The sequence below is a fragment of the Plectropomus leopardus genome, chromosome 4 (assembly GCF_008729295.1).
Source record: "Plectropomus leopardus isolate mb chromosome 4, YSFRI_Pleo_2.0, whole genome shotgun sequence".
Taxonomy (NCBI): Eukaryota; Metazoa; Chordata; class Actinopteri; order Perciformes; family Serranidae; genus Plectropomus; species Plectropomus leopardus.
The window spans coordinates 633,768-652,456 of NC_056466.1; the positions used below are offsets into that span (position 1 = coordinate 633,768).

General features: G+C 44.6%; 2 pseudogenes; one reads left to right on the plus strand and one right to left on the minus strand.

The window, feature by feature from the left end:
• Nucleotides 1-1,111: 1,111 nt before the first annotated feature.
• LOC121941574 lies at nucleotides 1,112-12,828 on the minus strand (annotated as a pseudogene).
• A 1,173-nt stretch (nucleotides 12,829-14,001) lies between these two features.
• The window catches only part of LOC121941575, a 45,762-nt pseudogene continuing 41,074 nt past the window's right edge, over nucleotides 14,002-18,689 (plus strand).

The window sequence follows — 18,689 nt, forward strand, 5'->3', positions numbered from 1 at the left end:
CGTCATATAATAAACATAAAAATAAAAAACAAGAAGGAAACGTCTGTATAGAATTTATGGTAAAAGAAAAGATTCATGTTAAATTATAAAAATCCGAAAATAAAATGAACTTAATAACTCATACAAATAAACAAGACATAAAAACAATAATGAATCTAGAAAAAAATGTTTTTAAATTAATTTAATAGAATTACATTATAACGAAAATACTAAAATGCATTGTATTAAAAATAAAAATGTATAAAATTAAATTGGGTTTTTAGAGAAGCAATTTAACTCAAAAAATGTCTACTGTGTGGTTGCAATGCCTGTTAAGGGGTTAAAAAGGGGGACCTAAAGCTGCAGCTGGAGCTGTCTGATTGGCTGGTGAGGTCACTGATCCTGCCCACTGTCACACCTGTTCACTGACACACACACACACACACACACACACCTATATATTCATCTTCATCACTCTGTGCACGTTCCTGTCCTCTGGAGGACTTTTTTCCTTCTCCTCCTTCTTGCGTCTTCTTCTGCATGATTAATGTGGTCCTTCGCCGCCACGCCCCACCGCCGCCTATTTATAGAGCGCCATGTCAGGGAGAGCCGGCGTCCTTTGTTGGGCACAATTCACATGATGGATGAAATCATCTCAAAATCCTCCTCCTCCTCCTCCCTCCATCCCGCGCTGGGCTCTGATATCAGCGTGAACTGAAAGCCTCTTTTTCATCACGCAGGAAAAAACAAACCAAAAAAATAAAACTGCCAAAGCTGCCTCAGAGAGTTTTTTTATTTCTCAAATTCTCCAAACTGGATTTGGAGTGAGGAAGACGAGGAATCTGCCGCTCTGTTTGTCTTTGAGAGGTGAAGGACACCACGTTTTGTTCCCAAAACACGAGACGTTATTCTGCCTCATAAAGCTGTAGTTTCATTATGTTAAACTATTTTTTATATATTTTTATATTCTGTATTATAAAAACACATTATATCATATTTAATTTTTCACTGTTTGTCTCATTTTATTCTCTTTTCTTCTTCCTGTTGTGATAACTGTGTGTGTGTTGATGCATGTGTCCTAAATGTAGTCCAGATTGTGTATTTGAGTGTAATCAGTGAATTTGGAGATGATGAGTTAGTGATCTGAGAAACGTGACGACAGACGAGCTTTCGGACGGCGTTCAGCGACTATGACATCAGAGGAAGCGTGTGCAGCCCGCCGCCCGGCGCTGCTACAGGACACATGTCACATATATGCTAATGAAGGAGGAGGATCCACCAATCAGGACGCTGCTGCGGGGTCACACGGGCATCTGCAGCTGTGAGTACTCGTCCTGCCCCTCCTTCTCCTCCAGGTGAGGCTCCGCATCATCAGCGTCCAGCTGCAGGAGGTCAGAGGTCACAGGTCACAGGTCACAGGCCGGGACGGGACACGGGTTTGGAAGGCATCGTTTCTTTACAAATTTTTTCGGTAATTTTTGTAAAAAATCTTTCCTGCCCCCCCCCCCCACAAAAAAATATCTGTGCCTTTATCTTTAAAAAATGTTGGCAATTTTTTTCTTTCACAATTTTTGGAAATTTTGTCCTTAATATTTTCAGCCATTTCTTTTTTAATAAACATCTTTTGGCCATTTTTTTTTTTTTTTGTTTTTCAAAAATTTTTGGCTTTCATATTTTTTTGGTGATATTTTTTCTTCTACATTTTTTGGCCTATTTTTATTCGCTTTAAAAATGTAATTTTGTTTTCCTTTTTTGCCTTTTTTTCCTCAAAAGTTTGGGCGATCTGTTTTTATTTTCTTTACATTTTTTTGCTGATTTTGTTTTCTTGAAAAATCTTTGGGCAATTTTAAAAAAACATTTTTTGGTGATTTCTCTATGTTTTTTGGTGATTCCTTATTTTCTATAAAAAGTTTTGGAGATTTTTTTTATTTGGTGAATTTTCTTTCTTTGTTTTTTTTTTTTTTTTTTTTAAATGTGGCCTTTTTAAAAAAAAAAAAAAAAAAAAAAAAGTTTTTTGCCAGTTTTATTTTCTTTACTTTTTATATTTTTGGAAATTTATTCAGTTATTCATTTTTTAAACTTTTTTTGGCCTTTGTTGTCTTTAAAATGTTGGTGTTTTGTTTTCTTGAAAACCTTACAGACGGTCCCTGAATACATCGTATCATAACCACGTCTGATGTTGAAATATTGATGATTCATCAGAATCTGTTTATTCTACGTTTTAAAGTTTGACCTTTTTTTTTAATTTAAAGTTTGACCAGTCCTCTCTGCTCTGGTGATGATGTCACGATGACATCGTGGTGGAGGAGGCGGGACTTACACTCTGCAGCTCGCGGCGGCTGAAGAGGCGGGGCAGCAGAAGCATCCTCACCGGGATGGTCAGCAGCAGCATGAAGGGGAACGCCAGCGCCGCCGCCGTCGCCATGACGACCCACAGGAGAGACAGGCAGGTCAGCTGGACGACCGTGAACAGGTGCATCCTTAATGTCCTCACCTGAGACAGAAGCAGAGAGACGCGTGAGACAGACAGATGAGACAGACAGGTGAGACAGAGACAGACAGGTAAGACTTTTTTTGCACAGTTGACTTGGACTTGATGTGTCCCTCATGTCCGAGTGATGTCAAACATGTCCCCTGTCTCAGTCTCAGTCGAATGGTCCACAGGTCTCGAGTCACTGGGGTCAGAGTTGAGTCAGCAGAAAGTCAGCAGAGCCGTGACTCGGGTCCACGTCCCGCGACTCGAGTCAGCGCCTCCATCTCTATCTGACACGTCTGTCCCGGGTCAGGGGGCGGGGCTGACCTTGCGGACGTAGTTTTGGTCTGGGTGGTACTTCGGAGGCATCAGCAGCAGGACGAGTCGCTCGGTGAGCTGGATCCCGTTCAGAGACATGACGCCCATATAGAGGAAGATCCCAAACAGCACCGCCAGAGGGATCTGACGCAGGACGTCCCCGATGACGATGGACAGACCTGAGGACAGACGGAGACAGACGGACACAGATGGAGACAGACGGAGACAGACGGAGACCACATTAGTTTATGATTCAGTTTTTACAGTTTGTGGCTGTGGAGAATGGTGAGGACGTGTTTTCTTTAAGTCACCAAAAATTTTCAATGAAAAAAAAAAATCAACAAAAATTTTGAAGGAAAAAAACGTCAAAAAGTAAAAAATAAAAGACAAAAGAAATTAAAGAAAAAACACACAAAAGGTTTTATACAAAAAACAACTTGCCAGAAAGTTTTTTTTTAATTTCCATAAATATTTAGAGAAAAAAAATCCCCTAAAAGCTTTACAGACAAATAATTGCCAAATGTTTTTGAAATTAACAAAACTTTTAATGAAAAAAGTCACCAAAAATGTTTAAAGAAAAAAAAAGGCATTAATTAAGAGAAAAAAAATCCACAAAAATCTTAAAATAACCAAAATTTTTAAGAAAAAAAAGGCAAAATTTTAAAAGACAGAAAAATCACAAAAAAAAAGAAAAAATCTCATGAAAGTTTTTAAATGTCACAGGAAAAAAAAAAATCACCAATAATTCAGAAATAAATGTCTTTTTTCAAGGAAAAACAATCACAATCTTTTAAAATCCCTAAAGTGTTTTTTTGTTTGTTTTTTTTAAGTCACCCTCCAAACCGACAGCTTCGGGATGTTTTCGCCGCTGTGATGTCATACCCACTAAAACTGCCACCAGGAAGCCCGTCACCCTCTGCTCCTTGACCTCCTGGATGCGGGGCTTGTCTCCCGGGGCGACGGCTTTGCTCATGACGGTGAGCGCGTTGGTGTGGGTGACGGAGCGAACGGTGGCGGCCGATAACCACGGTAACCCAAACAGCGCAGAGACTCCACCCACCACCACGATGATGAGGAGGTCCACGTGAAAACCAGTTCCCTTCACCAGCATCCGCTCCTTCTTACTGACGATCAGCCTGCAGACAGAGAGCGGGGAATATCAGACCCAGACTGCACCGCAACCAGCAACCACAGAAGAAGAAGAATTTAGAGCCGCACGCCGTGATCTGAGACTCCATGAAGATGAGGATGAAGACCAGGATGGCGGGAAGAATGCTGGCCGCCATCATCCAGAGAGGAAACTCGCCGTCTGACCCCAGAGGAGAAATCAGCCAATCGCGCTTCTCCGGGCTGGACACCGAGAACCCACTGGGCACGCTCAGTTTCTGTTGGCCAATAGGAGGAGAGCAAAGTGAGCGTGTGCAGAGCGCCGAGTCGACTCGGGGCTCGGAGACGGTCAGAAGCAGACCTGAGTGTACGTGTCCTCCACGCTGTAGTCCACCAGCACCATGATCAGGATCGCGATGGGGACGCCAAAGTCGCCGATGATCCTGCGGAGCTGAAACGCAAACAGCAGATTGCAGATCCGTGATTGGCTCTGAGGGAAACAGGCGGACAGGAAGACCCGCCTCCGCCTCCACAGAGCTTCACCGTACCAACCGTTAAAAAAGACAACGCTGACAGCACGACAGTCATGAAAAACCTTAAAAATCACCAAAAGTTTTCAAAAGAAAAATAAAAAGTCACAAAAGTTTTTTAAAGAAAATATTTTTTTTCTTTAAAAATTGGCAAAAATGAAAGAGGTCATTTTTTTAATCACCAAAGAAATTTAAAAGAACAAAAATGCAACAAATTTTAAAGAAAATAAAAATTTCCATTTTTTTCTTGAAAAATCTTTAAGATCAACAAGAATTTTAAAAGAAAAAAGACACTTTTTTTTTTAAATAGCCAAAATCTCAAATTTGAATCTTAAAGAAACAAAAAATAGTATTCAACTGATCCTCCACCTGTCTGTCCACGTCTGTCCACCTGTCTGTCCTCCTGTCTGTCCACGTCTGTCCACCTGTCTGTCCTCCTGTCTGTCCACGTCTGTCCACCTGTCTGTCCTCCTGTCTGTCCACGTCTGTCCACATGTCTTTCTGTCCACCTTTCTGTCTGTCCTCCTGTCTGTCCTCAGCTGTCTGTCCTCAGCTGTCTGTCCTCCTGTCTGTCCTCCTGTCTGTCCTCAGCTGTCTGTCCTCAGCTGTCTGTCCTCCTGTCTGTCCTCCTGTCTGTCCTCAGGTGTACTGACCCTGCCGGGGAAGAACGAGCTGTTCTTGAACTTTCGCAGGTAGAAAGCGATGAAATAAGTTCCCATCATGAGAACGAACGACAGCAGCGCCGTGTTCGGCTCTCCCACAACCTTCCCAGAGTTCCCGGCGGCTGCGGTGAAGTTGCACGGGGATGGAGACGCTGTGTTGTTTCCATGGTAACAGTTTCGGAGAGGATGCTCCTGAAAGATCTGGAGGAGACGAGAAGAGAAACTCAGAGTGGCTCCAAGTTCTGGAGTCATTTTTTGAATTTCTTTCAATCATGTGACCCCTGACCTCTGACCCCTGACCCCCTGACCCCTGGCATCTGATCGCTGACCTCTGACCCCTGGCATCTGACCTCTGACCCCTGACCTCACCTTGATGAGCTTGGCGAAGGTCTCGTAGATGAAGATGAGGGAGATGAGGAAGGAGAAGATCTCCTGAGTGAAACGGGAGACGAAGCGAACCAGGATGCTTCCCTCGAAGGCCACGGTGAGGACGACGATGAGCACGAGCCAGAAACCGATCCACACCCGCCCCGTCAGGTACTCCACGCCGTTCTCCTTACAGAACTACAGGTGAGCACAGCAGGCAGGCGGCAGGTCAAAGGTCAGCTCGCAGCATACAGGGAGCAGCAAACGTGTCCGTCTGTGTTGGACGTCTGATCGTCTCGAGGACGGCTCGACACTTTTTAAACGTTAAAGGATCATTTCGGTCAGAAGATTTTTAACCCTTTAACGTCCCGCTCAGTCTGAGTCACCGTGTTGTGATGAAAACTGTGTTTGAACTCGTTCTGTTCGAGTCGTCTCTACCGATCGGTTTAGCTTTGCGTTTTTAAAAACGTCCACTAGATGTCGCTGCGTCGCCTTTTCAGCTGCATCCTGCATGGAGTTACAATAAAAATCACAGCAGACATGAGCGCTCTCTGATTTTTTAATGAAATAAAAAAGGCTGAATATTTGTGTTATAAATACCATATCTTAAATGTTTGTCCTTATATATTTGGTGAGAATTTTATCAGTGTGATTTTTTTTTCACCATTTCTGAGACGTTTTCAAAGTCCTGTGATGGTAAATGTGTGGAAATAATATTAGTGCTGGTAATACAACTAATTCCACATCATAAATTCATATATGTTGGTATTTTAACATATTTCAAGCATTATAACAATAAACACAACAGTTTTGCCATGAACCGTCTGTCAGAGGTCAATAGTTAAAAAAAATGATGGGATATTATAAAAAAATGAACATTGATTCTTGCTATTTTTGCCCAAAGGACATTAAATAGTAAATGATTCAAGAAGTATAATTAATGGAAAAAATGACTCACTGAATATAGAAGAAGTGTTTGAGAGGAGGTGGATTTCGGAAGATGCGGATCTATAACTACAACATTAAACTGAATTAATTAAAGGGAAGAAAATATGTTCAGTGTGACCAACGAGAACCCAGTCATCATTATTTCTATCTAATTCTCTGCATCGCTTCAATTTTTCTTGTTTTTCTTTCTCTCTTTTTTTCATTGTCAAAAGGCAGATATATTGGTTATTTATGTCTTTTGATAATATTTTGATTTTATTGAAAAATCCATATATTGCAGATAGAAAAGCTGTATGAAAATGGTTTGGGAAGAAAAAGTACTAAAAACAAAAGGAAAAGATTGAAAATGCAGAGCGAAAAAGGCGGGAGCTTTTCTTACAGTGTAGAACGCCTCCTCGAACACCAGCAGCGGTCCAGAGAAGCCGATCACCAGCAGAGGCTGAGCGCCCAGCACGCTGAACACCACGCCCTGCAGCGCCGTCGCCACGATCAGCTCCGACACGCCAATCAGACCCTCCGTCTTCTCACCTGTGGACGGGTGGACAGAGAATGTCTTACAGAACCAACCACAGCTCGTCAGGAGGTTCAGAGTCCGTCAGCGCGTCTCTGACTCACCTAGCAGCCCTCCGAAGGTGATGGCGGGCGACAGCGCGGCGAAGTAGATGAAGATGACGGCGGCCATGCACTGAGGGTTAAGAGCGTCTCGGATGTCACTGAGGTACTGAGGGTAGCGTCGACTCACGTCTTTGATCAGACCTCCGAAAAGACGGCCGGTGCGCCTCAGGGGCTCGTCACCGGGTTTGGAGGGAACGAGGGAGTCTGCGGGAAAAAAACCAAAACAAACGACATCAGAACATCAACATCAGGACGGCTCGTGTCATCAGGAGGTTTTTTATTAATATAAAAGAAACTTTCACTCTACGCTGACGACGCCCTGATTTACCTTCAGAAGACCACAGCTTCAAACTGAACTCTGCCAAAACCCCCTGAGTCCTGATCCTAGTCTGACCCCGACTGACCGCTGCTACATCACGCTGTGAGAGAACGGCATCATGGGAAATTCCTTCTGAAGCAACATTTAGTGAAAGCTCAACTTTCCCAGCAGCAAAAGCGGGTATTTTTCTGAACATTTCCAGCCATGTTTAAAGCGAAAAGTGTTTTTTTAAAACCAAGATTTTAGAATATTTCCAGTCTCGTAACAACCAAAACTGACATTCTTTAACGACAGGCTGGGACATTTCTGTCCGCGTTTATGAAGACAGAAACTGCTGTTTCTAAGTCCTGTTTATAGCCACAAAAGCTGCTTTGTTTTTTTCTGGTCTTGTAACAACAAAAGCAGGTATTTTTTAACATAAATGTGGGATATTTCCAGATGTGTCTATAGTGACAAAAGCAGGTAAGAAGTGAGAATAGAGTAAAATGCTGACTCAGCAGCACAGAGGCTCAGAGACCGTGATTCGGGATGTTGATGAAAAAACAAACAAACAGAGAGCTGGAATCTCCTACTCGGCAGTTTGACGTTTAAGAGCTCAGAGAACTTTAACTCATAAAAATCTGAAAATCTAAAAATCTGAGGACATTCACAGACGTGAAAAAGTGCATTCTTGCTTCACGATGGCGTCTTGCTGGTTTGAGATGCTGTTTGTGTACTCGGCTGATTTGGGTCTGCAGTCGTGTGTCATCACTCACTGTCTCTGACCTCCAGAAGGCTAAAAAACCCCAAAACATACTTTCTAACAAAACGCCAAAGACGTTAGAGGAAATCAGCAGGTGATAACCGACCTTCATCCTGCTGAGTGCCGCTCTGTTTCTCCGGCAGTCTGCCGCTCTGCTGCTCCTCCCGCTTTCGCAGCATTTCTCGTTGGAAGCGAGCGACCGAGTGCAGCAGCTCGTCGTCGTCGACGTCGGAGGGCGGGAGGGACGATACTGCAGTCCAAAAAGCGGTTGATGGCCGTCAGCAGGTCCTGGCGGTCGTCGGCCTGGTATGCCGCCTCGTGGAAGTGCTGAGGGCGGAATTAATGTGAGCACATGACGGGTCAAGGCAGCGGCGCCCTCTGGTGGTGGTATCGTACACAGTGGCAGGAACCGTTCACGCTGCAGGGACTCACCTTGTCGGACATGAGCGTGGAGATGGAGCGTCCAATCTGGTGGTAGTCGATGCTGGCGGTGGGCGGGCCCAGCAGGAGGAAGAGGAACCTAACGGGGACAGGAACCTCCAAGACGGACTCCAGCAGGACCGCCTCCTGCAGCCGCACAAACGCCATGGAGGGCTGCTCCAGGAAGCCCACGCTGCCTGCAGACACAGCAGAGGGAAGCAGCAAACCCTCTGAAGCTCAGGATCTACAGACTGATGCTGGTGATGAAGACCATGAGGTGAGGTTGGACACGTACCCACGAGAACGACGGTGGCCTCGGCTCTCTCGGGGATCTTCTCCATCAGCTTCACTTCATGTCTGGACCTGGAGTGGCTGATGGGCTGATGGGCGGGGCTTCTTTCTAAACACATCACATTAACAGAAGCGCCAAATAAATACAGCAAATCCCCACAAGTCAAACACTCACAAGGCTCCTCCTGACACGACTACACCGATGAGTCCCAGCTGGGGGGGACACGGTCGGAGAGACAGCATCAGAGAGACACTGTCAGAGAGACAGCGTCAGAGAGACAGCATCAGACAGACACTGTCAGAGAGACACTGTCAGAGAGACAGCGTCAGACAGACACTGTCAGAGAGACAGCGTCAGAGAGACAGCGTCAGACAGACACTGTCAGAGAGACACTGTCAGAGAGACAGCATCAGACAGACACTGTCAGAGAGACACTGTCAGAGAGACAGCGTCAGACAGACACTGTCAGAGAGACAGCGTCAGACAGACACTGTCAGACAGACACTGTCAGACAGACACTGTCAGAGAGACAGCGTCAGAGAGACAGCATCAGACAGACACTGTCAGAGAGACACTGTCAGAGAGACAGCGTCAGAGAGACAGCATCAGACAGACACTGTCAGAGAGACAGCGTCAGACAGACACTGTCAGAGAGACAGCGTCAGACAGACACTGTCAGACAGACACTGTCAGACAGACACTGTCAGAGAGACACTGTCAGAGAGACAGCATCAGACAGACACTGTCAGAGAGACACTGTCAGAGAGACAGCGTCAGACAGACACTGTCAGAGAGACAGCGTCAGACAGACACTGTCAGAGAGACACTGTCAGAGAGACAGCGTCAGACAGACACTGTCAGAGAGACACTGTCAGAGAGACAGCGTCAGACAGACACTGTCAGAGAGACAGCGTAAGAGAGACAGCGTCAGACAGACAGGTGCTCAGGTGTCCTCAGCCATCTTCGTACCTTGCTCTTCTCTCCGTCAGCCTCTCTGTGATTGGTCAGATTGATGGAGGGCTCTGATTGGCCGTCGTGTTTTTCCATCAGGGCGGCCATGTTGGCTGCAGAGATGTTCTTGCTGAACAAGCTGTGATCTATGGATGGATGTTAATGGATGGATGATGGAGATATGGATGGATATTACTGGATGGATGAATGATGGAGGGAGGGATGGATGGGATGGATGGATGGATGGATGGATGGATGGAAGGATGGAGGGAGGGAGGGAGGGATGGGGATGGATGGATGGATGGATGGATGGATGGATGGATGGAGGATGAGATGGGATGGATGGATGGATGGATGGATGGATGGATGGATGGATGGATGGATGGATGGATGGATGGGAGGGATGGGATGGATGATGGATGGATGGATGGATGATGGATGGATGGATGGGATGGGATGGATGGATGGAGGGATGGATGGATGGATGATGGATGGATGGATGATGATGGATGGATGATGATGGATGGATGGATGAGGGATGATGGGAGGGATGGATGATGGATGATGGATGGATGGATGATGGATGATGGATGGATGATGATGATGGATGATGGATGGATGGATGGATGGATGGATGGATGGATGATGATGGAGGGATGGGATGGATGGATGATGATGATGATGGATGGATGGATGATGGATGATGATGATGATGGATGATGGATGGATGGATGGATGGATGGATGGATGATGGATGGAGGGAGGGAGGGAGGGAGGGAGGGAGAAGGATGGATGGATGGATGATGGATGGATGTATTTGGGACCTGTGGCGGAGCAGCAAAGCTCGGAGGACGTTGGCTCGGTCTTCAGCTTTGATCTGGTCTGAGATCACCATCTGCTCCACCACCTGCTGAGCGATCCCCGGCAGAGTCCTCTGCTTCAGGTCCAGGAGCACCGCCCCTGAAAACACAACGCCGTGACATCACACACTGACATCATCACACACTGACATCATCACTCTCCTCTACATCAGATCCCTGATGTTTCATTCAAGGTGAAAATCCACAGATGGAAACATGTTATTTTATTAAACATCAATGACAACATAAATATGTGGATTTCCATTTGCTGATTTTCCTTCTCTGTTTTGTACAGGTTTTATTGGTTTTAGTTTTTAGATAAATATATGTACAGGATTGTGGAAACAACAACCTTCCAATCATTATGAGGAAATACCGGCATCATTACAGGAAGTACTACATGTGCACAGCACGTAAAAAACATGATGTAATGATGTGATGAAGAGAGGAAGGAAGCCTTCACTTTCTGCTGCAAAAAGAGTGAATGCTCTATCTGTTATGGTTTTTATATGAGATGGATTAAACAGAATCATGCATGATTTGTTTAAACAGTGTTGATGTGTAGTGTCAGTGTTCCTCCACTGGGGGCAGCAGAGTGCCTCTTCACCGTGCGAGATGGTTTTTCGGAGCTCCAGCAGGGAGCGGAAGGACAGGGAGGCGACGTGAGGCCTCCCCCAGCGCTCCGTCTCCTCCTCCACCTCCTCCTCAAACTTGATCCATCGAGCCGTCTCCCTCCACTGCAGCTCCTGGTTCCTGTCGATCACCAGCTCGTTCAGCTCCACAAACACCTGCACACACACACACACACACACACACACACACACACACACAAACACACACACACACACACACATATCCGTTTTTGTTACTTTTGAGGACAATACACTGACACATTCATTCCCAGGACACTGAACCCGACCTTCATCATCACCTCTACATCTCATACCATTCAGCACTTACAGTATATTACTTTAACGACTTATATATATTTGTATTTTAATTCTATTTTGTTTGTATATATATATATATTAGCTAATGTTTAATTATTTCCTAACTATATTTTTTAAAATTATTTATCTGAACTGTCATTCTGACATTGCTGAATTTTAAGTAATTTACCAGACTTTATTTTGATTTATTACTTTTGTATGAAGCACACGTTGTAAATATTTTTGTTTCTGCTTCTGTATATATTGTGTTGTACACTGTAGCATAATGCACTTTTTTCTTTTTTAAATATTTCTTAAGGTAACTTACTAGTTTTGCACATAAAGAACATATTTTTAAGTTTTTTATGGACTTAAATGCTCAACATATTATTCATATTTTACATTTTAAAACATTTTAAATACTCGAATGAAAATTGAAGCAAAAAGCACATATTTTTATGTTATGTTTTACTTACTGTTTACTTTCATACTTTTTATTTTCATACTCCTTCTATAATTCTCCAAGCTTTACATCAGAGTGACTGTAATGTATCAGTTTTCCTCAGGGATCAATAAAATATTTCTGATTCTGATTCACGCTTACAGCGAGATGAACAGTAATACAATCGATCCTTCCTCTGCGCAGATCTGATCCATTTCAATGTATTTTAAATAACCACTTCATTTCTTTTTTCTTTTCATCTTATCTAACCCGACCTTTATCACCACTCAATCTCCCACAATACTTAATGGATCATTGTCAGATGTGACAGTTCAGATAAATCATTTTAATCATATATATAGTTAGGTAAATAATGTAAACATTAGCTATATATATATCATATATACAAACAAAATAATAGAATTAAAATACAAAACGTCCACATGTAATGTCCAAAACATGTTAATAATACTGTAAGGTCATCATGATGAATGGTACACTGAGATGTAGAGGTGATGATGATCATCGGGTTTCATGTACACCTCTGGGAATGAATGTAGTCAGTGTATTGTCAGTCAAAAAACCAACAAAAACGGATATGTGTGTGTGTGTGTGAGGGGATGTTGTGTGTGTGTGTGTGTGTGTGTGTGTGTGTGTGGTGTGTGTGCAGGTGTTTGTGGAGCTGAACGAGCTGGTGATCGACAGGAACCAGGAGCTGCAGTGGAGGGAGGACGGCTCGATGGATCAAGTTTGAGGAGGATGGAGGAGGATCTAAGACGGATCGCTGGGGGAGGCCTCACGTCGCTGATCCCTGTCCTTCCGCTCCCTGCTGGAGCTCCGAAAAACACATCTCGCACGGTGAAGAGGCAACTCATGCTGCCATCAGTGGAGGAATCACTGACACTACACATCAACACAGTTTTTAAACAAATCATGCATGATTCTGTTTAATCCATACATCATCCATAAAAACCATAACAGATAGAGCATTTCACTCTTTTTTGCAGCAGAAAGTGAAGGCATCCTTCAAGCTCTTCATCACATCATTACATCATTCTCAAATTTTTAAACGTGCTGTGCACATGTAGTACTTCCTGTAATGATGCCGGTATTTCCTCATAATGATTGGAAGGTTGTTGTTTCACAATCCTGTGTCATATATTTAATCTAAAAACTAAAACCAATAAAACCTGTATACAAAACAGAGAAGGATCAAATCAGCAATTCTGGAAATCCACATATTTATGTTGTCATTGATGTTTAATAAAATAAATCATTTCCATCTTGGATTTTCACCTTTGAATTCAAAAAACATCAGGGATCTGATGTCAGAGGAGATGATATCATCATCCATCCATCATTCCCATCCATCCCTCATCCCATCCCATCATCATCATCATCATCATCATCATCATCCATCATCCCATCATCATCATCCATCCATCATCCATCCATCATCCATCATCATCATCATCATCCATCATCATCATCCATCATCATCCATCATCATCATCATCCCTCATCATCATCATCCTCATCATCATCATCATCCATCATCATCATCATCATCCCATCATCATCTCATCTCATCATCCCATCATCATCATCATCATCATCATCATCCATCCATCATCATCATCTTCATCATCATCATCCATCCATCATCATCATCATCATCATCATTCCATCCATTTCCATCATCATCCATCCCATCATCATCCATCCATCCATCCATCCCTCCCTCAATCCATCATCCATCATCATCATCCATCATCATCATCCATCCATCCATCATCCATCATCATCATCCATCCATCCATCCATCATCCATCATCATCATCTCATCTCTCATCATCCATCATCATCATCATCATCATCATCATCTCATCATCATCATCCATCATCCATCATCCATCATCATCCATCCATCCATCCATCATCCATCTCATCATCCATCATCCATCATCTCTCATCTCATCATCATCATCATCATCATCATCATCCATCCATCATCCATCATCATCATCATCATTCATCATTTCGCCCTGATGGAAAAATCACAGGAACGGCCAACATCAGAGCCCTCCATCAATCTGACCAATCACAGAGAGTGACTGAACGGATCTAGAACAAGCAAGGTACCAATGATGGTCTGAGGGACCAACCTAGATGTACTGACGCTGAAACTCAACCATGTCAAGACAGTGTCTGTCTGACACTGACAGTTAACTGACAGTGTCCATCTCTGTAGATGTCTGTACTGAGCTGTCCTCTCTGAAGTGTCCTCTTCGAACAGTGTCTATCTGTTTACCCTAGAAACCCATTAATGAAAGATGTCCTGGTCAAACTGTCTCTGTTGAAAGTTGTCACCTGCAGTGTCTGTCTGATGCTTCTATCTCTGAACAGTGTCATCTCTCCAGACAAGTTTCTGTCTGACAGTGTCTCCATCTGAACAGTGTGCTGTCTGAGTGACAGTGTCCCGTCATGACGCAGTCTTCTCTGACAGTGTTGTCAAAATGTCTAGCTCCTGATGCATGTCTACCTGTCTGTCCCCATCCAGTGACAGTGTTCTCCAACACAGTGTCCCATGTTGTCCCTTCGTGTCTCTGACCGCAGTCTCTCTGACAGTGTCTGTCCTGACAGTGTCTGTCCCCCCAGTGTCTGTCTGACGCTGTCTCTCTGAAAGTGTCTGTCTGACTGCTGTCTCTCTGACAGTGTCTCTCTGACAGTGTATGGACTGATCTGTCTCTCTGACAGTGTCTCCTCAATGACAGTGTCTGTTCAGACTTGCTGGTCTTGTCTTGACGCTGCCGTAATCCTCATGACAGTTTCTGTCTGACGCTGTCTCTCCACTGACAGTGTTCTCTGACAGTGTGTGTCATGCTGTCTCTCTGGTGTCTCTCTGACAGTCGTTCTCATGATGCTGTCTCTCCACCCCACCCCCACCCAGCTGGGACTCATCGGTGTAGTCGTGTCAGGAGGAGCCTTGTGAGTGTTTGACAGATTGGGGGGATTTGCTGGGTATTTATTTGGCGCTTCTGTTAATGTGAAAATGTGTTTAGAAAGAAGCCCCGCCCATCAGCCACTCCAGGTCCAGACATGAAGTGAAGCTGATGGAGAAGATCCCCGAGAGAGCCAGGCCACCGTCGTTCTCGTGGGTACGTGTCCAACATCTCACCTCATGGTCTTCATCACCAGCATCAGTCTGTAATCCTGAGCTTCAGAGGGTTTGCCCATCACTTCCCTCTGCTGTGTCTCAGGCAGCGTGGGCTTCCTGGAGCAGCCCTCCATGGCGTTTGTGCGGCTGCAGGAGGCGGTCCTGCTGGGAGTCCAGTCTTGGAGGTTCCTGTCCCCGTTAGGTTCCTCTTCCATCCTGCTTTGGGCCCGCCCAACGCCAGCATCGACTACCACCACATTGGACCCATCTCCACAGCTCATGTCCAGACAAGGTGAGTCCCTGCAGCAGTGAACGGTTTCCTGCCACTGTGTACGATACCACCACCAGAGGGCGCCGCTGCCTTGACCCTCATGTGCTGATTAATTCCGCCCTCAGCACTTCCACGAGGCGGCATACCAGGCCGACGACCGCCAGGACCTGCTGTACGGCCATCAACCGCTTTTGTGTGACTGTGTATCGTCCTCCCGCCCTCCGACGTCGTCGACGACGAGCTGCTGGTACACTCGGTCCGCTCGCTTCCAACGAGAAATGCTGCGAAAGCGGGAGGAGCAGCAGAGCGGCAGACTGCCGGAGAAACAGAGCGGCACTCAGCAGGATGAAGGTCGGTTATCACCTGCTGATTTCCTCTAACGTCTTTGGCGTTTTGTTAGAAAGTATGTTTTGGGGTTTTTTAGCCTTCTGGAGGTCAGAGACAGTGAGTGATGACACACGACTGCAGACCAGTGAAATCAGCCAGAGTACACAAACAGCATCTCAAACCAAGCAAGACGCCATCGTGAAGCAAGAATGCACTTTTTCACGTCTTGAATGTCCTCAGATTTTTAGATTTTCAGATTTTTATGAGTTAAAGTTCTCTGAGCTCTTAAACGTCAAACTGCCGAGTAGGAGATTCCAGCTCTCTGTTTGTTTGTTTTTTCATCAACATCCCGAATCACGGTCTCTGAGCCCTCTGTGCTGCTGAGTCAGCATTTTACTTGGATATTCTCACTTCTTACCTGCTTTTGTCACTATAGACACATCTGGAAAATATCCCACATTTATGTTAAAAAAGTACCTGCTTTTGTTGTTACAAGACCAGAAAAAAAACAAAACCAGCTTTTGTGGCTATAAACAGGACTTAGAAACAGCAGTTTCTGTCTTCATAAACGCGGACAGAAATGTCCCAGCCTGTCGTTAAAGAATGTCAGTTTTGGTTGTTACGAGACAAGAAATATTCTAAAAATCTTGGTTTTAAAAAAACACTTTTCGCTTTAAACATGGGCTTTTAATGTTCAGAAAAATACCCGCTTTTGCTGCTGGGAAAGTTGAGCTTTCACTAAATGTTGCTTCAGAAGGAATTTCCCATGATGCCGTTTTCTCACAGCGTGATGTAAAAGCAAGCAGCGGTCAGTCGGGGTCAACAGAACTGTCGACTCAAGGAACAGGACTCAGGGGGTTTTGGCAGAGTTTCAGTTTGAAGCTGTGGTCTTCTGAAGGTAAATCAGGGCGTTCGTCCAGCGTAGAGTGAAAGTTTTCTTTTATATTAATAAAAAACCTCTGATGACACGAGCCGTCCTGATGTTGATGTTTGATGTCGTTTGTTTTGGTTTTTTCATCCCGCAGACCCCCTCGTTCCCTCCAAACCCGGTGACGATCCCCTGAGGCGCACCGGCCGTCTTTTCAGGAGGTCTGATCAAAGACGTGAGTCGACGCTACCCTCAGTACCTCAGTGACATGTCCCTTCGAGACGCTCTTGGCACCCTCAGTGCATGGCCGCCGTCATCTTCATCTACTTCGCCGCGCTGTCGCCCGCCATCACCTTCGGAGGGCTGCTAGGTGAGTCTGAGACGCATGACACTCTGAACCTCCTGACGACTGTGGTTGGTTCTGGTAAGACATTCAATCCTGTCCACCCAAACACCCAGTTTGAAGACGGAGGGTCTGATTGGCCGTGTCGGAGCTGATCGTGGCGACGGCGCTCCCAGGGCGTGGTGTTTCCGATTTCGTGCTGGGCGCTCAGCCTCTGCTGGTGATATCGGCTTTCTGGACCCGCTGCTGGTGTTCGAGGAGGCGTTGCACTGTAAGAAAAGCTCCCGCCTTTTTTTTTCGCTCTGCATTTTCAATCTTTTCCTTTTGGTTTTAGTACTTTTTGGTCTTCCCAAAACCATTTTGTGTACAGCTTTTCTATCTGCAATATATATGGATTTTTTCAATAAAATCAAAATATTATCAAAAGACATAAATAAACAATATATCTGCCTTTTGACAATGAAAAAAAGAGAGAAAGAAAAAGACTGAAGAAAAATTGAAGCGATGACAGAGAATTAGATAGTTAATGATGACTGGGTTCTCGTTGGTCACACTGAAACATATTTTCTTCCCTTTAATTAATTCAGTTTAATTGTTGTAGTTGATCCAGCATCTTCCGAAATCCACCTCCTCTCAAACACTTCTTCTATATTCAGTGAGTCATTTTTTCCATTATTATACTTCATACTGTTTTTGATCATTTACTATTTAATGTACCTTTGGGCAAAAATAGCAAGAATCAATGTTCATTTGAGATTTTTAATATCCCATATTTTTTTTTAACTAAGACCTCTGACAGACGGTTCATGGCAAAACTGTTGTGTTTATTGTCTATTAATGCTTGAAATATGTTAAAATACCAACATTTTATACAATTTATGATGTGGAATTAGTTGTATTACCAAGCACTAATTATTTATTTTCACACATTTACCATCACAGGACTTTGAAAACGTCTCAGAAATGGTGAAAAAAAACATCACACTGATAAAATTCTCACACAAATATTTTATCAGGACAAACATTTAAGATATGGTATTTATAACACAAAATCTTCAGCCTTTTTGCAGTATTTCATTAAAAAATCCCGAGCGCTCATGTCTGCTGTGATTTTTATTTAACTCCATGCAGGATGCAGCTGAAAAGGCGACTGCAGCGACATCTATGTGGACGTTTTTAAAAACGCAACCAGCAAAGCTAAACCGATCGGTAGAGACGACTCGAACAGAACGAGTTCAAACACAGTTTTCATCACAACCGGTGACTCAGACTGAGCTTCTGGGTTTCTAGCGTTATGGGTTTACAAAAATCTTCAAGGAAATGATCCTTTAACGTTTAAAACTGTCGAGCATGTCCTCGAGACGATCAGACGTCCAACACAGCACGGACACGTTTGCTGCTCCCTGTATGCTGCGAGCTGACCTTTGTAACCTGCCGCCTGCCTGCTGTGCTCACCTGTAGTTCTGTAAGGAGAACGGCGTGGAGTACCTGACGGGGCGGGTCACATGGATCGGTTTCTGGCTCGTGCTCATCGTCGTCCCCCCTCACCGTGGCCTTCGAGGGAAGCATCCTGGTTCGCTTCGTCTCCACGTTTTCACTCAGGAGATCTTCTCCTTCCTCATCTCCCTCATTCAATCATCTACGAGACCTTCGCCAAGCTCATCAAGGTGAGGTCAGGGGTCAGAGGTCTCAGATGCCAGGGGTCAGAGGTCAGCGATCAGATGCAGGGGTCAGGGGGTCAGGGGTCAGAGGTCAGGGGTCACATGATTG